The sequence below is a fragment of the Nyctereutes procyonoides genome, unplaced genomic scaffold, assembly GCF_905146905.1.
Source record: "Nyctereutes procyonoides isolate TBG_1078 unplaced genomic scaffold, NYPRO_anot_genome, whole genome shotgun sequence".
Lineage (NCBI taxonomy): Eukaryota > Metazoa > Chordata > Mammalia > Carnivora > Canidae > Nyctereutes > Nyctereutes procyonoides.
In genome coordinates, this window is record NW_026575043.1 from 55,085,842 (window position 1) to 55,091,841 (window position 6,000).

At 60.4% G+C, this 6,000-nt stretch overlaps 1 protein-coding gene across 2 annotated transcripts in view; it reads right to left on the minus strand.

The window, feature by feature from the left end:
- SH2B3 (SH2B adaptor protein 3) overlaps positions 1-5,388 on the minus strand; it is a 39,399-nt gene extending 34,011 nt beyond the window's left edge. For both annotated transcript variants that reach the window (XM_055323171.1, XM_055323170.1), the window contains exon 1: positions 5,286-5,388. The gene's annotated coding sequence lies outside the window, so the exon portion shown is untranslated. The remainder of the gene's footprint in view (positions 1-5,285) is intronic.
- Positions 5,389-6,000: the final 612 nt, after the last annotated feature.

The following is a 6,000-nucleotide window of genomic DNA, read 5'->3' on the forward strand; positions in this document are numbered from 1 at the left end:
AGGTGCCTGCAAATCCAGAGTCCCTCCCACCTGATCAGCTTGAGCTTCTGGGGCAGGGAGTTCCCCCACTACGAGTGTGGAGGTGGGGCTCCAGGATTTCCTAAATCCCACAGTGGGGTGAGGGGCAAGGAAGATGTTATGTGGAGCAGAAAGGCCTAATCCTGGCACCCCGTTCCCCCAAAATCCCCACAGCAAACCCAAGGAGATCACGGTCTCCTTGCCGATCCTAGGGCCCCGGGTGGGGGTGGATCTGCCTCTCAGGACCCCCAAGTTCAAGACAACTGTGTCCACCAGAGTGCCTGCTGAGGGCAAGCTGGTGAGGGGCCTTAAAGCCTTAGTTAGAGCTTGGTGTCCCCCGTTCAAGCATACCATCCTAAGGGATCCTTGAGCCTCTACCAAATCAGTGAGAAATGAGGCACCGAACAGCTGGAAATCCTGGCTGTAAGCAGGGAATCTGAGCTGTGGGGCCCACTCTAACCCGTGACCCCAGAGACTGGCTCATCAGCCCCTCCTCTATCCAATCACCCTGAGTAACAACGTAATCTGGGGAAGCTAACATTTCCCATTTAATTATCAGGCCCAGGTGCAGAGAAGGCCTTTACCCACCTGTGGGAATTCCACCTGCCAAGGCTTGGGAAGGATAGTTTAAACTGTGGTAAATGAAGTTAAAATGAGCCAGTCCAGAGCTCCCATCCTCTCCCAGGTCCACAGATTCCCCTGCCCCCAGCTCACAGATGTTTGGGCAGGAAGTCTCACACCTTCAGAGAGAGACACCACCTCCATGGAGGCCTCCAGATTGACTACAGGCCACAGCAAGCATCTTGATCTTTCCCACCTACAGCACCAGCTTCTCCAGCAGCCCAGACCCCCTGCCCAAGGAAGCCCAGAGAATTGGGGGATTCCAACACACACAGCCTGGCAGTCAGCCCATTGCCCTTTCACACCATTCAGGCTGTCCAGATGGTAAAGAAGCCCCTGGAAAGTAGGGAGTGAAGGTTCTTAGGGGCTGGGGAGGCTGAGACAGGGGTTCTGTCCTAGATCACTGTGCAGTCAGTGGAGTCCTAACGTACCCTCTCTAGGGTCACCTAGTGCACAAGGACATTTATCAGGTTGGCACAGTCTGCCAGAGCAGGAAATGTCCTCTGGCTTCCTCTGTCCCCACACCTGACACCTGACCACCTTCCCAGCTAGGCTTCAGGAGAGAGCCAAGGACTATCCCCTCAAGAATGGGCAGTACTTGCCAGCCACAGCCCCTCCTACCTCAGTACGTGATTTCTTTTAACTGCCTCTGAGTTGAGGATAGAAGGGTGAGATTCTACCGAGGGGGAAGCCTCTCAGTGAGCTCTGCACCCTGCAATGGTGCTGCTTCGCAGCATCAGGAGGGGTGAACCTTTCTCCACACTCACCATCTCTGGACCTGTCCTCCTGTGAGAGGACACCAGAGTGCCAGCTCTCCAAGGGCATAGTTGTGCCAAAGGCCTGCTTTTGAGACCACCTTCCCCATCAAATTTCCAGTCCTCCGGCTCCCCAAGGCCAGTACCTCTACCAGGCACCCTGTGAGTCAGCCCCCGGTGAGCAGGGCATAGACTTCCTCCCTCCCAGGCCTCCCTGGGGGACACAAGGGCCAGTGGCAGCCTCCCCCCAGCCCGCCGGGGTGGGGGCCCACATCCGGGCAGGCCCCCTGGGGCTCCGGCCTGGCTCACGAGGAAGCCTGCAGCCTGGCCCTCCTCCCCGACCCCTGACAGGGTGGCGTGGGAGGAAAAAAATCTTCCAGCCATCTGCTCAGCTGCTGGGTTTCCGGTCGGGGCGGGGCTAGGGGACACCAGGAGGACTCACTCTCCTGGGGAAGTGCCCCTTGCCCCCGGTGGGAAGAAGGACACCGGTCGAGAAGCCCAATGGTGGTCAGCGGGGCCTTGGAGCCCTGACTGAGGAATGGTGGTGGCCCGGGGGTCAGGCCCGAGCAAGCGGGTATCCAGCTGTGGCCTTTAGACCTGCCTGGTTTCCAAGGGACTGCAGGCCCCCGGAAACCAGGGAGCTGGGGTGCGGGGTGCGGGGCTCCTGGGTCCAATTAGGCCTGACTCAGCGAGTGACCCCAGCTGAGTCACTTCCCCTGGGCAGGCTGCCCGCCTCAGTTTCCTCAGGGAGGGCGGGTAGCTGGGAACAAGGTCTGGCTGGGAACAAGAAACTTGTACTACACCTCTGGACTCCAAAGCAGGCTTCTCCCATCTGCCAGATGGAAGTGGCTTCCTGCTCCCCCCAGCCAGAGATGCTGAACACCCAGGGGGTCCCTTGGGACCATTTTCCCAGGAAACCCAGCAGTTAAGTGCCAGCCCCCTCTGGGGCACTGACAGCCCTAGCTCACACTTATTGAGCACTGACTGCATGCCAGGCATTGTTCATGCCTCTCTTCAACACGATCCTACGGAGCAGTCACTGGCACTCCCCCATTACAGAGGAGGATATGGCAGCTCTGAGGGGTTATGGGACAAGCCCAGGGGCACGTAGCCATCGCAGTTACAACCAGCACAGTTCGAGTCCCCACACCAGGCCTGGCTCATACACTCTATATTAGCCTACCCACGGGCTCATAGCCCTGGGAAAGGCTGGGACTCTTGGTGCCCATTGGGCAGATGAGGCCCAGAGAGGTCAGGTAACTTGCCCCAGGCCTCATAGCTAGAAACTGGCAGATCCCAGATTTGGCTCCTGAGCCTGACCAATACCAGGGAGAAGTGGGAATTTAATAAGAGAGGTGTCTCATCTAATAATATTAATAATATCATTATCTATTATTGTCAGGTACGGTCCAGCACTGAGTGCTTTATGTTCATCTCCACATACACCATCCCCACCCTCAAAAATGGGCTGTGGTGGGACTGGGAGGTCTCTCCAGGTGCCTCTAGCCCTGTCCAACACCCCCTAACCTTGGGGAGGGTCCATCCAGGAGGTAGAGGGTGCCCTGGGGTGACACAGCTGGACCTAGATATCCCAGGACACTCAAAACCTGAAGTGCTGCAGGGCAACCCTGTGCCTGCTGGGCCCAGGCTACCACATCTGGAGTGGTTCCACAGAATCTGATTTGTACTAGAAAGTTCTATCTATCAGAGAAGGATCAAGCCCAGGGTTCACAGGAATGGGGGTTGGATCAGGAAGAACAACAATCAGGGCTCACATCCACAACAAACAATAACAGTCTCAACATTATTACTACTACTACTCCCCATCAAAATGTTCTAAACGTTTTGTGAATTCACTCATATGGTTCCAATGACCCTAAGAATTAGGAACTCTCATCACACACATTTGACAGATGAGGAAACTGAGCCTGGGACAGGTAAGCAAGGCCTCACAGACAGGAAGCACCATCACCTCATCCTGCCTGCATCTTCGGGATTCTTCTCCCAAAAAGATTCAGGACCCTCTCCGCCACCCCAGGGCTGCACATATGCTGGAGGTGCTCAAGGGATGCTGATGAACAAACAGTCCACAGCCAGGAAAATAACGCTAATGATGGGAATGATAAATCATCACCACCACCTGTAATTGAACCCTTTGCCAGGCAACAGGTGCTTTCCACACAGTGGCTCATTAAATCCCTACCACAAACCTGTTAGTATCCCATTTCACGTGGGGGAAACTGAGGTCCACATGTGTCACCTGCCTATGCCCTCAGCTGGACAGAAGCAATGGGAGAGCAGAACCTACACCCCCAGGACCCCCGTCTCCCAGTGCTGAGCCCCGGAAGGTCCTCAGACCCCAGCAGCTGGTACTTTAGTCCAGCCCCTTCCCAGCTGGCTGTCTCTGTGGTCCACAGGGACTCACACAAGTTCTAGGAATGTTCACCCTTTGGCTCCGAAGGATTTTCCCTCCCAGAGGAGGGTTGTGGGAAAAGGCTCAGAAAAAGTGCATTAAAAATCCTTCCAACTTCCCGAGTGGGCCCTGGCCTCTCATCTGCTGACCCCAGCCTGCCCAGCCCGCCTCTGCCTGCTCTCCCTCCATTAGGGCTGGGTCTCCAGCCCCCGCTGCCCCAGGGAGCCTCCGGGGCTGTTTCCGCTCTGGCAGCCAGGTCAGTGATGGGAAAGCCAGACGTGACTGACGCCTACAGCCCTTGGAGATCCATGTGCCCAGCGCCGGGCAGGGGCCCTGCAGCTGGGCTGCAAGTAGGGGGGTGGGATGTGCCGGCTGCCCTAGCTGAGCCTGGCCGCTGGTGGGTGGCAAGGGATGCTCATCTTCCCGGTGAGGGGAGAGTGGGTCAGATCTCAGCCCCTCCTGCTCTCAAAGCTGGACCCTGACCCTGCAGACATCGCCTGGCCAGGCCCTCTGCTCCGAAGCCCCCACCCGCAGCCCAATTTCACTTCCTCCCACTCACTCAGGCCTGGCCATGCCCCTCCCTGGAGGCCTCCAGCTGCAGGCAGTGACCTCCTCACCTACATCATTGTGGCCGGGAATGGGGAAGAGAAACAGGAGAATGAGGAAATTAAAGAAAAAAAAAAAAAAAGGCAGGACAGGCAGGCAGGCCCCCCTCCCCAGTTCCTCAAATACAGTCCCCATCATCCCAAAAGCCCCATGGTCAGAGGGAGGGAATGGAGGGGATTTCTGCACTAAGCATTAAAGGTCTCTGAAATTACGCTCCCAGCCATGCTGACCCATAAGGCAATGCTCCCCTGCCCAACCCCACACCCTGGTTTTTGATGGGAAGATTCACCTGAGCTCCAGGTCTGGGATACGAGGGCGCCAGCTCTTAGAAAACTGAGCCCGGGGGGCCCTGAACCCTTGTGAAACCCCAAACTCAGGAGCTTGGGGGCACCTGGCCTGGCCCACCTCTGAGATGTGGGGCCCGTGGAGAGGGGCTTCTAGAATCCAGAGACACCCTCGTGGCCACATGGTCTGGGCTGGCAGAGTGGGGAGGGACAGGTGGCCCCGCTCCCAGAGCGCTCTTCCATCCTCACGGCCTGCTTGACTACTTTCACTTTCAAGGGACCAAGCGCTTCGCCCCGCAGCCCTCCTGACCGGGCGCAAGTGGAGGGGCACTGCTGCCCTCGACTGACTGGCTAACCACAGCCTCCCCTATTACATCCCCAACACGTGTGTGGGTGGGGGTGTCAGCTGGGAGGGTGGCGCAGGAGCCGGGAAGGGCCGCCCCGGAGCCCCACCCGGGGTAGGGGGCGCACAGCACTGCAGGCTGCGGTGGGAGTGCGCAGACCGCGGGCAGGACCGGACGGGGGCCTCCTCTTCCCCCATCAGAGCCCTCCCAGCCCCGGAGGAGGGAGCGGGGAAGGTGGGCTTACCTGAGAGAGAGGGGGTCCGGGCCCGGCCGGCCCATGGCGTCGCGCGCCCCCGGCCCCCCGAAATCCCGAGGGGGCGGGCGGGCCCCCGCCCCGGGCGCGCTCCCTCCCGCGCGCCGGCTCCTGGCTCGCGGCTTGCTCGAGCGGGGCTCAGGCAGGAAACCCGGGCTCGGAAAATGGCCAGCGCCTCATCATTTCCGCCGCCAGCGCTTGACAGTTGCGGGAGGATGCGCCCCCGGGCCGCCGCCGGGGAAACTTTGCTGCTGACGCCGCCGTCGCCACCGCGGGCCGCGACAGTCCGGGCGGGCGGCCGGGCGGAGGCGGTGGCCCGAGCCCATGCCGCCCCGCGCCGTTATGTAAAGAGGAACCGGCTGTGGGAGCTGAGCGCGGCGGGGGAGGGCGGCCACGGCGGGGGCGGGGCCGGCCCCGGGAGACCACGCCCCGGTCCGCCCGCGAGCCAGATTTGGCCGGAGGGGGCAGCTCCTGGGGGCGGGCCCTCGCGTGGCCCCGCCCACCAGCCCTGCTCCGCCGCGGCTCGCCCGGCCCGGAGAGGGGCGGGGCCCCGTGGAGCCACGCCCACGCCTCGCCCGCCCCGGCCGCGTCTCGCAGGCTAAAGAAGGGAATGAACGACCGAGGGGCGGGGCAACCTTGGCCCCACCCACCTAGCGCCTGCAGACCCCCCGGTGCCTCAGCGCTGTGGGGGCGGGGCCAGATGGAG